Below are 12615 nucleotides of genomic sequence, written 5' to 3'. Positions count from 1 at the left end.
GTATGTAGGGAGTTTCCAGATACGAAAGCAGCACGTGTCAACACAAGGATATTCTGATTTATTTGAGCATTTCCAAGCATTTCTTTCTCCATATTTTCACACCTGTTTTATTAGCCCCATTTCATTTAGCTTGCTGTTGTTCTTTTGGCTATAGTTATTCCTTCCCTTTTTTCCTTTTTATCCAAACATGGGTGTCCTTTGAGTATCAACTTTGGTTACTTTCCTTTATTTAAGAATATTATCTCTGAATTATGATCATTTCCTTTTCTGAACATTTGCAACATTCCTTATATTTCTCTCACTTCTTCAGTACTTCCCAATACTTACTCTTAGAAAGTATTTATCCTCTAAGTACCTTCTTCTGAACTTTGTTTTGTATCCTGCCTTTGTAGTCCAGGTAAGTTATATTTTAAAATGACCTTACCAGGACTTCCCATCAAATTAGAAGTAGGAAGGGAAAGATGCATGTCATGGGATAGATTTGTTTTTATGCTATCAATAATCTATTGACCTGAAATGAGAGGAGAATCTCCTTTGAAAACGATTTGGATACAGATTCTATGTAAACATTCATTCTGTGAGTGATATAAGCTTTTTTTTTTTTTTTTTCTTTTTTTGCGGTACACAGGCCTCTCACTCTTGTGGCCTCTCCCGTTGCGGAGCACAGGCTCCGGACGCACAGGCTCAGCGGCCATGGCTCACGGGCCCAGCCGCTCCGCGGCATGTGGGATCTTCCTGGACCGGGGCACGAACCCACATCCCCTGCATCGGCAGGCGGACCCCCAACCACTGTGCCACCAGGGAAGCCCCGTGATATAAGCTTTTAAGTGTAGCAACTAATTTGGGAAAAATATCCTCATCATCTTGCCTTGTAAACATATGAAAGTAATGGATAAATTCACATTTCTCATGTCAGGATTCTCCTGAGGTATTGCATCGGGTTTTGTGAAGACTGGAATGGAAGATGGCTGCTAACTGCAAAGGGATGGTGCAGGAGTAATAGTACCAGCAGTGATTTCTTATACCTCTCACACAGGTAAGATGATACCATCATGACACCTGGACAGTGAATCTTCCCTCAGTTCTTAGTAATTATCGATGAAATAGCAGTTTTATCTCAACAAAGGAAGAAAGATCTAGTTTATTGCAAACTCTCCATGAGTTTTAGGATCTCCCCTATCATAATCTGCATGACAAGACTTTATGTCTAAGAGTCCTGGAAAGGAGACAAGATCTAAATTGAGGCATGTTCATGAGGGCAAAGGATCTCCAGGATAGTGGGGTGGCTTCCCTTCATGAAAATATCATAATTTTATCATCTGACAATTCCTTTAAGGGTGAAAGGTGCCTTCATTTCATGGTGTCATATGGATTGCTGATATCATAGAAGATTTCATCTGAGTGTATTAAAGGTTGTCTCTGGGGGAAATGACTGGCAGGAACTGACAATGAGAGGTTAGAATCTCAGCCTCTTTGGCTAAGTTTAGAGCCAGAATCTAGAACTTTGGTAGAATCGGAATGGAATTCAGAAGCAAACAACCTGGGGAGGAAATGAAATTGAGAAGCAGGTTGGTAGGGTTTCAATGTTCATTGCAGAACTTATGGTTCTCTATTTTATAGACAGCAGACGCTTCTAAGTCCCAAATGTATTACTGTTTAAAATACAGTTAATATTCTCCTAAATTAGGGAGTATGTTAAATCTAAGATACAGGTGAATCATTATTTTTGGTAAAACATGTAGAACATAAGAGAAACAAATCCTTCATTGTAAAAAACAAGCAAGTTTGAAAATCAAAACATAAAATATAAATCACTTTTTTGTGATGTATAGAAAGCGACTTTGTATTCACATATGTATGTATGTAATGTACAAAATACTTGCATCTACCTATTAGTGTTTTCAATTGTCATGATACAGAAGAAAATTGAGCAGGATTCTATAATATAGTCACATATGAATAGTAAATAGTTTAAAAATAAAGTATGTTAAGACATGTTATTTTAACTGACTAGAAAAGCCAGAGGTCATCAAACTCCTGAAAAATATGTTTTTATTAAAACTTAAACTAGAAAAAATATGATACGTTACAAAGGTTTAGCTTCTACACATCTAAAATTATTACCAGATTGTTAATATATTTAATATAATAATGTATAGATGATTTAAATAGGCAAATATTTGTGTTTAAGAAAAGCTTTGGTCTCTACAAGATAGAATATATTTGTTTATTTGCCAGGGTAGTTCTTTTGAATAAACTCAGAAATTGCTAACAAGGTATCCAAATCTTGAGTTTACTTAAACTCCTTTATGTTACATCATTTGATAATAATGAAAAAAGTGAAGGGATATCTTGACATTGGTATAAAATAGCCAAAGATTAAACTATGATTTTATAGAGTATTTTAGAAAATAACATTATCTTATTGCCAGAATAAATGATTTAGCATTATGGTAAATTATTGCTTCGATTACATTAATTAGATTGTAAACAAGGTGGCATTGTGTTTACATTTTTCAAAATATATACCTTAAAGCATTATAATTAATTATCTCAAAACCTCATAAAATTGAGAAAATATCTTTTTTTGTATATCTCTTTACAGTTAATTCCACACCTAAGAATAAATTTATCTTTATCTTGTTCTTATTTGTGCCACTATTCCTATAACAAAGAAGATAATTGCCCAAATGATTTATAACTATTCTAAGATAGAGCTATAATTTTAGGCCTCTTAAACTTGAGTTATAAATTTCAAACTCTGTGGTAAATCATTTAATGAACTTGGTTACTACTATGTAATACCATCACAGTTAAATAATATTTTGACCTCAAGGGCAAAACACTGACAAACATAATGGAAGATAGACTTTTTAGAAAAGAGAGGAAAATATATTCTTTATTTTTATTAAAATTGAACTTGTGTCTTCATGTTTACTGCAGATTTCTGACTGATGCTAATTAATAAAAAGCCTAGGTACTTGTGCTTATTATAGCTGTCCCAGTACAGTTCATGAGAGGACCAGGGGAAGTGATGGGACAAAGGAAAAGGAAGAAATGGGCAAACTCTTGAGTTTCTGATGGAGAAATCATACCCATAGAAAATAGCATTTCTGAGAAATACATTTTCTTCCCAAAGTATTTGCAGAGTAGCTCTTAAGTAATTTGCTTCTTCTTTTCAAATATGTACATTGTAAGTAAAATTAATGTAGGAAAGAATTAAATAAACTTTTAAATTAATTTAAAAGGGTAGGAATTAAATTCCAGTCATTTACTTCTGCTCCATCATATCATCAACCATGCTAACATATGATAATCAGCTAGTTCTCTGAAGCCACGAAGTGTTACAATACAAATGAAGTACTATCATTATTAATATCCAAATGAAGGGAAATCTTCAAATCAAAGACCAAAAATAGTGTTTTGTATTCCAAGAGGGACAAAGTCTGATGTGTCATATGAAAGGAAATTGATAGTGTAAAATCTGCTTTACAACAGATTAGAAACCCTGACAGTTTCCTGATCTTCCTGACCAGAAGGGCAGCTCTGGCTAGAGTAATATTTTACATTACTTCTTGTCTAATTCCTTTAGATAATATGCAATAATTCTCATACACTGGACCCAAAACGATGTTATTTAGGAAATATTCAACATGAGCAGTACTGAAAATAGAATTAATCATTTTGTTCCTAAGGTCTCAAACAGCATCTCATTTGGTTGAACTGAAAGAAAGAAATAAAGCACTGAGACTTTAATGGTAATAACTTCCATGTGTTTAATTGTTTATATTCTCTTTTAAAGAACAGATTAATTTAAACCTTAATTCTGAATCATGTGGCATATTTTTGGGGTGAGTCTTTGATCTGTGACTTGATAAGCTGAGGAATGGACAAGAACCTGGGGAAGTAGGAGAGGAATCTATTCTAATCAGTGGCTGGGTTAATTCAGATGGATCCTACCAAAGTTTCCAGCCGAACTGTTAAAAAAAAACTACTCTCTCTTTTTCTTCGCAGTTTTACCAAACTTCCAGCAACAAAACAGGCAATATTTAGTGATCAGGAATATAAAAGTTGCCACGTATACTAGGAGGAACCCAATCACATAAAAAAAATTGTACTGGTACTAGGTGTGGTTGTGGATGGCTGGCCAAAGGTGTTTGACTCCTTTATGGCACATGATAAACTCAATCCAGAAGAACTGCTCATTCCAGAGGCTTCATAGGCTGATCATGGTGAATTCTTGCTAACTTCATAGCATTCTCTTTATAGCTAAAATTGAATATACAGATAGCAACTTGAAAAATTTGTTAAGGACATGATATACCTAAAACTGTTATATATTATTAAAAGTATATTACATAATTATATAATAAGTTGTGTCATAAGTGATATCACCAAGAGTCAGAATGCATATGAAAGTTTGTTTCCTCTTGAGATATTTCTAGATATGGTGGCCTATCAGCTGGAATTTGTTGGATGTTTCATAGTCTCAGTAATGATTGGAGGCAGGGGAGAAAAGAATTTCTAACTGGAAATATCATTTTGAAAGTTCAGAAATAGGAATGTAGAATATGTAGGTTGAGAATACAGAATTTGGTTTCATTTGATGAGTGTAGTATTGGGAACATGATAGTGACAAGAAGCAGCAATGAGGGGAAAGTTTATGAAAAAGGAACCCTTCCCCCCACCACTCTGCCCTTCCCCACGTTCTGTCTGGAGTGTCAGTGTTAGCAAGGAGCTAGTCTTCAATAGTAACGGGAAATGGTTTCAGTCTGTGATTTTCATGGCCCTGACATTCCAGATGAAACCAATAAGTTTCATGTGACCGTCTGGGCAAGAAGTGAGCCTGAAAGTGAGTAGATGCTGGACTCTTTGCTTCAAGCTACAGAGGGATGCAAGTGCCAGTGTTGAGACAGAACAATGGCAATAGCTAGAACACTAACCCTTCTAACTTCTGTCATGGAACAAAGACCAGACCAAGGTTTGGTTTAAGGTTTTGAATGGCTGATTTAGAAAAAGGATTTCCTTGTATCTGTGAAGGAGTTGAAGGAGGAAGGTTATTCTCCCACACTGAAGTGCAGTCATCATTGATGGAGAATATAGAACATTAAATTGTAAAAGATAGTGGAAGAGCATGTAGAAAGTTCTGAGGAAGGGAACGGTAAATCAGAAAAACATCAAATCCTTGTTGCTCTTTGGTTTAAAAAAAAAAAAAGGCCTTTCTTAATACCAAGAATTTAAGGAATAAGTACTTCTGAATATATCTCAAGGAAACAAGGAAATAGCAACAAGAAACCCTCCAAGACACAAAAACAAAATATCTGTCAGATAAAAAATTAATGAAAAGAAAATCCTCCAGGAATAGAGAGACTGCAATAAAAAGAAAGTGCTTCATTAAATCCATATAAATACAAAACTAAGGCTAAATGTTATTCGAAATTTTGGTCATGGACAAAATGTGTACATTGTAAGTTTTGAACATGTTATAATGATAATACAGCAAACAAAAATTAAGATGTGATGTTTAGGTGACATGAATGGGAAGTTTAAAAGTGACTTCATAGTGAAAAGTCATTCTATATTGACCAAAATTGGAAATATTTAAAAAGTAATTATTCTAAACTCTAATGTAAATATTTGTACATAGAATTATAGGAAAATTTTAGTAAGAATTTATCTAATATTAAAAAAACTCTCCAACCGTGGCAATTCTTTTACTTTTAATATAGCTTATTTTTTTCCAAGAATATATTTGATTTATTTGAAATACACTAAAATGATAAATATAATCACTTGCTGTTGAGAATATTTTTATTTATTTATAATCACCATGCAGTACAAATATCCCTATAACTTATTCACTTCAAACTAAAAGTTTGTACCCTTTGACCAACATCTCTTCACTTCCCAAACCCCTAGACTCTAGTTACCACCAACCTGCTTTCAGTTTCTATGAATTTGACTTTTTAGATTACACATATAAGTGATATCATACAGTATTTGGCTTTCTCTGCCTGACTTATTTCACTTAGAACAATGTCATGTTACACAAATGGCAGGATTTCCTTCTTTCTCTTTCCTGAATAATATTTCTTTACATACATATACCACATCTTCTTTATCCATTTATCCATTGATGGATAATTAGGTTGTTTTTATATCTTAGTTGTTATGAATAACGCTACAATGAACATAGAAATGCAGGTATCTCTTCCATATTCCGTTGTAATTTCCTTTAGATGTATACCCCAAAGTGGCATTGCTGAATGATGTAGTAGTTCTATTTTAAATTTTTGGAGGAAGCGCCATCCTATTTTCCATAGTGGTTACAGCAATTTACATTCCTACCAACACCCTTCTTCACTTCCTCACCAACATTTGTTATACCTTTTCTTTCATTGATGGCCATTCTAATAGGTATGAGGTGATATTTCATTGTGGTTTTGATTTGCATTTTCTGATGCTTACTGATGTCAACCCCCCTTTCATGTATCTGTTGGCCATTTGTACATCTTCTTTGGAAAAATGTTTATTTAGTAACTCTACTAATTTTTAAATTTTTCTTTACTTGAGTTATATGAGTTTTTATATATTTTGTATTTTAACCTTATCAGATATCTAATTTGCAAACATTTTCTCCCATTTTGTAGGTTTTCTTTCATTTTGTAGATCATTTCTTTTGCTGTGCAGGAGCTTTTAAATTTGATGTAGCCCACTTGTTGATTCTTGTATTTGTTCCTTGTGCTGTCGTTGGCATATCCAAAATATTGTTACAAAGACCCTTGCCAAGGAGATTTTTTCCCCTATATTTTCTTCTAGGAGTTGTATGGTTTTAGGTCTTATGTTTAAGTTTTTAATCCATTTTTAGTTAATCTTTGTAAGTGATGTAAGATAGGGGTCCAATTTCATTCTGCTATATGAGATTATCTAGGTTCCCCAGCACCATTTATTGAAGACACAACTGTTTTCTTATTGAGTATTCTTGGCTCTTTTGTCAAATATTTTTTTACCTTATATGTGAGGGTTTACTTTTGGACACTCAATCCTGTCCGTTGGTCTATGTGTCTGTTTTTATGCCAGTACCATACTTTTAGAAGATCTGTAGCTTTGTAGTAGCTACAATTTAGGATTTGTGTTTCTATTTCTGTGCCCCAAAAGGCTTTAGAAACTGGTCACTCGACTTTCCTGTTGAGAAACTCTTTCTAGCTGGGAAGTTCCCTCTTGGTGTTGAGTAATGCTGGCTTGGAAATGGGATGATATGGGTAAAATGAAGCTGTCTTCATTCTGTTTTTGTGTGATTATTCTCAGGATTTTTTAGTTCCACAGTGTTGCTAAAATTCCTTAAGTGGACTTTAGAGCTCTCCCAGAGATGTTTTTGTTTATGGGTACTGTCATGTCTAATTGTCGATCTTTGTCAGGGGACAGGGAGGCTGGGGTCTTCTATGTCTCCATTTGGATCTCACTGTCTCACACTCTTTACTTCACTGTCTTTCTCTTGTTTTCAATTAAAATATACCAATATAGGATGTTTTTAATTAACAAGTAGAATGATCCTATTTTTATAAAAGTATTTCTATCTTTTTTTCTAGTTATAAATTAGTACAAGGAAATACCTAAAGTAATATTTCTATACTGATGGTTATAGCTGCATGTGGAGAGTTAAGTGATTTTTCATTTTTATTTCTCTATGCTTTTTTTTATATTGTCTAAATTCTTTATAGTGTTAACATCTGCATTTTTAAGAGATAAACAATAAGTATTATTAATAAAAATATTTGTATCTCTTTAACAGCAGCTTAGTTTCTTTAAATAAATTTAGTATTTCTTTGAGGTTGTAATCTATTACCCAGTAACAGTAGGTGAATCTAAATACTTTCATAGAATTTGAGAAGTGTAAGACAATCATATTTGATGTTAGTTATGTCCTGGTGATTATGTAAAAGTAATCAGTTTAACTGAATGAAACAACTTACTCCTTTTAAAATACCGACGCTTCTCAGAAAAGAATATAGTCTATACTCAGGAAGGGTTGTTAATAACTGTGTTCAAAGTGTTAAGGATATTGGAACTCGTAATTATGTGCAAATTTAATTCAACAGCTGCCCCTTTGGCTTTTATATGAGCAATATTATCATGCTGATCACCAAACAGGGGAATTACCGCCATAGGGACCCTGTGGTAAATAGCTTCATAGATCCCATTGGTTCCACAGTGAGTAATAAAAGCTCTGGCTTTGGGATGACCTAAAAATAAAATATATATCATTAGTAAGAGTTTCAGATACAGAAAATCATGACACCTTTATAAATCATTAATTCAATTAGGTAGCATCTTCTGCATAATTCTGTGCCATGAGGCCATATATAAATTCCTATAGGCTCTAAAGAAAGCAGCAATTAATTATTCCAGGCTAAGCAGCAATTAGTAATTCCAGCAATTAAGTCATTCCACACCTGTGAAAAGTTTGTGCAGAGTTAACCGATGGAGAGCACTTGACGTTGGACAGTTGCTGGGGTGAGAATACTTTAATAAAAAGGAATGGAGGGTTTTAAGAAAACAAACGCTTGCTTTAATAGGGAAAGGGAGTTGAGATGTGCAGGGTTTCAATGTGAGAATGTTGGCATAACAGGCTAGAAAGATCGACCTGGGCAAGTTCATGTAGTACTCTGTTTTAAAAATTGGGTTTTTAATTGATTATAAGTAATTTGAACCATTTATAATATTATAGATGGTGAAATGGCTTATCAGATTTTTTTTTCAAATAGCTACTGTGGGAAAAGTGAAGAGAGGAGGAAGATAATGGATACAGAAAGCCAGGAGGGTGTTGCAATATTCTATACAAAAGATAATGAGAGCCTGATGTAAAGGTACTTTCTTTGGCTCTGATTCTGAGGAGGGAGAGATTGTATCATAAACGGAAGAATTATAAATACCATATTTATGTTAGTGCTTGACAAAGATTCCATATTTGACCAAACTCTAGTCAGGCTCCTCTGAACTCTCTTTTCAAGTAGACCCTGATTTTGGGGCTTTTTGTTTATCTCTGCATTGCCCAATTTTAGCAACCATCCTTCTAAAGTCAGTTTAGCTAGATTCTCCCAGTACTGATACCTGATCACTCTTTTGAGCTGCTGCTTCCTCTTTCACCATCCCCCAAGTGATGGCTGATCACCCTGGCCTGCTGTCAACAAGAATCGGATTAGGTTAGTTTTGCCAGCGTCCTCCCTTGACCCTGATGTTTCTTCTAGTGATTTTCCATTCCACTGACCTCCCTCTCTGCACTTTGGTTATAAATTTCCCACTTTTCTTTCTGCATGCAGAGTTTAGTCCAATCTCTCTGTCTTACTGTAAAAGTCCATTGCAGTAGTTACTGTACTTATCATGGTGGTCTTGGCTAAAGTGTGCCTTACAGTCTTTAACAAGTGTCATGAATAAGTTTTTCTTTAACAAGCTCGAGAAGAAATGTGAAGAAGAAATTACGTTTTTTTTCTTATTTTGAATACAACTTATCTGTTATTGAGTAATCATTCAGATTATTCCTCATTCGTAATTAAGCAAAATTATTTAAGTTTGCTTCTCTTTGGTCTTACCCAAGAAGATCATTCTGTGGAATCCATCCATATAGCCGGGTATTTGCTCCTAGTGTTTCTGGTTTCTTTTCCTGTGTATCTCCACAGAACCTGCTAAGACAAGTGCATTTACTCTATTAGAAAACTTTTAGAATCACATCCCATCAGAAGGAGGCAGTTAACTTAGAATTAATCAGGTTTGATGACTCCAGGTAATATACAAGCAAACTGAGGTCCTAAGTGATTAAGTAATGAATGTTTTTAAACCTTTGACACCACAACAGTGTTTTCAAATGCTTGCAATAATCCTAGTCGATAGGCTATCATCATCAGGTTAATTCTAACTTGTAGACGAAGATAAAAGACAATCTGTATCTGAAACAAGTGTATATTGGTATTACTAGGCCATTCTGGTAAAGTGGATTTTGAAACAAAGTTTTCAGAGGCAAAGGGAAGGAATGTGATTTACCTCACTAAGAAATTGTTAGGGCTTTGATCTTTGTTATATACTTGGTAGTAACTTAGAATCAAGTATTTCCTTTTTTATTATAGTAAAATATACATAATGATGTCTATCATTTTAAAGTATTGTAATTATAGAATCTGGTGGCACTAAATACATCCACAGTGGTATGTAACGATAAGCACTATCTATACCCCAAATGTTTTCATCTTCCCTACATAAACTCTGTATCATTAAGCAATAACTCCCTATTCCCCCCACTCCCTAGCCCCTGGTACCTCTATTCTACTTTCTGTCTCCATGAATTTGTCTAATCTAGGTATCTGATATAAGTGGAATCATACAGTATTTGTCTTCTGACAACATTATTTCACTTAGCATTATGTCTTCAAGGTTCATGTATATTATAACATATCAGAATTTCCTTTCTTTTTAAGGCTGAATAATATTCCATTTTGTGTGTATATCACATTTTCTTTATCCATTCATTCTGGTATTGTGAATAATGTTGCTGTGACCATTGTTGTACAAATATCTGTTTGATTCCCTGATTTCAATTTCTCTTCATAAATAGTCAGGATTAGAATTACTGGGGCATATAACAGCTCTATGTTTAACTTAGTGAAGAACAAGAAAAATGTTTTTCAGAGCAGATACATCATTTTGCACTCTTATGAGTATAATAGAGAAGAACAAATCTGATTTCACATTAGATCTGTTTCTTTTACTTTAACCTTTCTGCTCTGTTTCCTGTGTTGGTCATGCTGGCTCTGTACCTTTTGTAAAATAATGTTGCCTACAGCCTGAAATGTACAGGATATCCTATTCTCAAGGCTCTGACCTTTAAGAGTCCATTAATATAGAGATAAAAGTTGCAGAACAGAAAATAATATTTGTCTTGTTGGAGGTTTACAGGAACATCATGACCTGACCTACTTGGAGAGTGGCAAGAACAAAGTACTGTCCTACACCAAGAAGTTTGCAACAACTAACCACATACCTCTCTTACCTTGCCTTTAAAAGTGCTTTGCTGAAACACTTTGGAGAGTTCAGGGCTTTCTGGGCACAAGCCACCCACCTCCTTTGTGGACTTGCAGTAAACCTTTCTCTGCTCCAAACTCCTATGTTTTGGTTTGTCTGGACTAACTGCATCAGGTATACAAACTTGCATTCAGTAACAGAATTGTAACGCACGAGGTCCTATTTCTCCATTTTCACACCAACCCTTGCTATTTTCCTTTTATTTATTTTTTATAATAGCCATCTTAATGTGTGAAGTGGTTCTTCGATTTGCATTTCCTTAATGATTAATGATTTTGAGCATCTTTGCATGTACTTTTTGACCTTTTGTTTATCTTATTTTGAGAAGTATCTATTCAAGTACTTTCCCATTTTTCAATTGTTTTTTTGTTGTTGTTGAGTTATAGGAGTTCTTTATGTATTGTGCACATTAGTTCCTTATCAGATACGTGATTTGCAGAGATTGTCTCCCAATCTGTATATTGTATTTCACTTTCTTGATAGTATCTTTTGATGCACAAAGTTCTGCATTTGATGAAGTCCAATTTATTTACTTTTATTGTTTGTGCTTTTGGTGTCATACCTATGAAATCATAGCAAAATACAATGTGATGAAGTTTTCCCTTAGAATTTTCTTGTAAAAGTATTATGTTTTTACTTCTAAAATTTGTCTCTGATCCATTTTGAGTTAATTTTTTTAAGGTAAGTGTCCAACTTTATTCCTTTGCATGTGGATATCAAGATTTTACAAGCACTATTTGTTGAGAAGATTGTCCTTTCCCCACTGAATGGTCTTGCATCCTTGTTGAAAATCAATTGCCCATACGTGTGAGGGTTAATTTCTACTTTGTCTTCTATTCCATTGGTTTATATGTCTGCCCTTTTCCCATTACTACACTGTTAATTTACTGTAAGTTTATAGTAAATTTCTAACTTCAGTGTTTGAAAGTGTGAGTCCTTTAACTTTGTTGTTTTTCAGGATTGTTTCGTCTATTTGTGGTTCTTGTAGTTCCATATGAGGTTGAGGATTGGATTTTTTATTTCTACAAAAATGCTGTTAGAGTTTTGATAGGCATTGCATTAAATCTGTAGATAGTTTTGGATAGTGTTGACATCTTAACCATGTTAAGTATTCCTATCATGAACATACATAGGATGAGTTTCCATGTATTTAGGTATCCTTTAATTTCTTGCAGCAATAATGTTTTGTGGCGAATTCCCTGGCTGTCCAGTGGTTAGGGCCCTGAGCTTCCACTGCAGGAGGCATAGGTTCAATCCCTGGTTGGGGAACTAAGATCCTACATGCCACGCAGCACAGTAATAATAATAATAATAATAATAATAATATTTTGTGGTTCTCATCATGCAAATGTTTTACCTCCTTGGTTAGATTTATTCTTAAGTATTTAATTTGTTTTGTTGCTCTAGTAAGTGGAAGTTTAAAAGTTTCATGTTCAGAGTGTTCACTGACCTTGTGTGTATGAACAAAACTGATTTTTGCCTGTTAATCTTGTATTATGCACCTTAGTTAAGTTTGGTTATTATCCTTAGTAGTTTTTTGTG

The 12615-nt window shown here is 34.1% G+C and overlaps 1 pseudogene; it reads right to left on the bottom strand.

The window, feature by feature from the left end:
- Window positions 1–3991: 3991 nt before the first annotated feature.
- The window catches only part of LOC136123596 (UDP-glucuronosyltransferase 2C1-like), a 43941-nt pseudogene continuing 35317 nt past the window's right edge, over window positions 3992–12615 (bottom strand).

This window comes from Phocoena phocoena, chromosome 5 (assembly GCF_963924675.1).
Source record: "Phocoena phocoena chromosome 5, mPhoPho1.1, whole genome shotgun sequence".
Taxonomy (NCBI): Eukaryota; Metazoa; Chordata; class Mammalia; order Artiodactyla; family Phocoenidae; genus Phocoena; species Phocoena phocoena.
The sequence above is the reverse complement of the archived record's forward strand: the minus strand, read 5'-3'. Positions and strand labels throughout refer to the sequence as shown.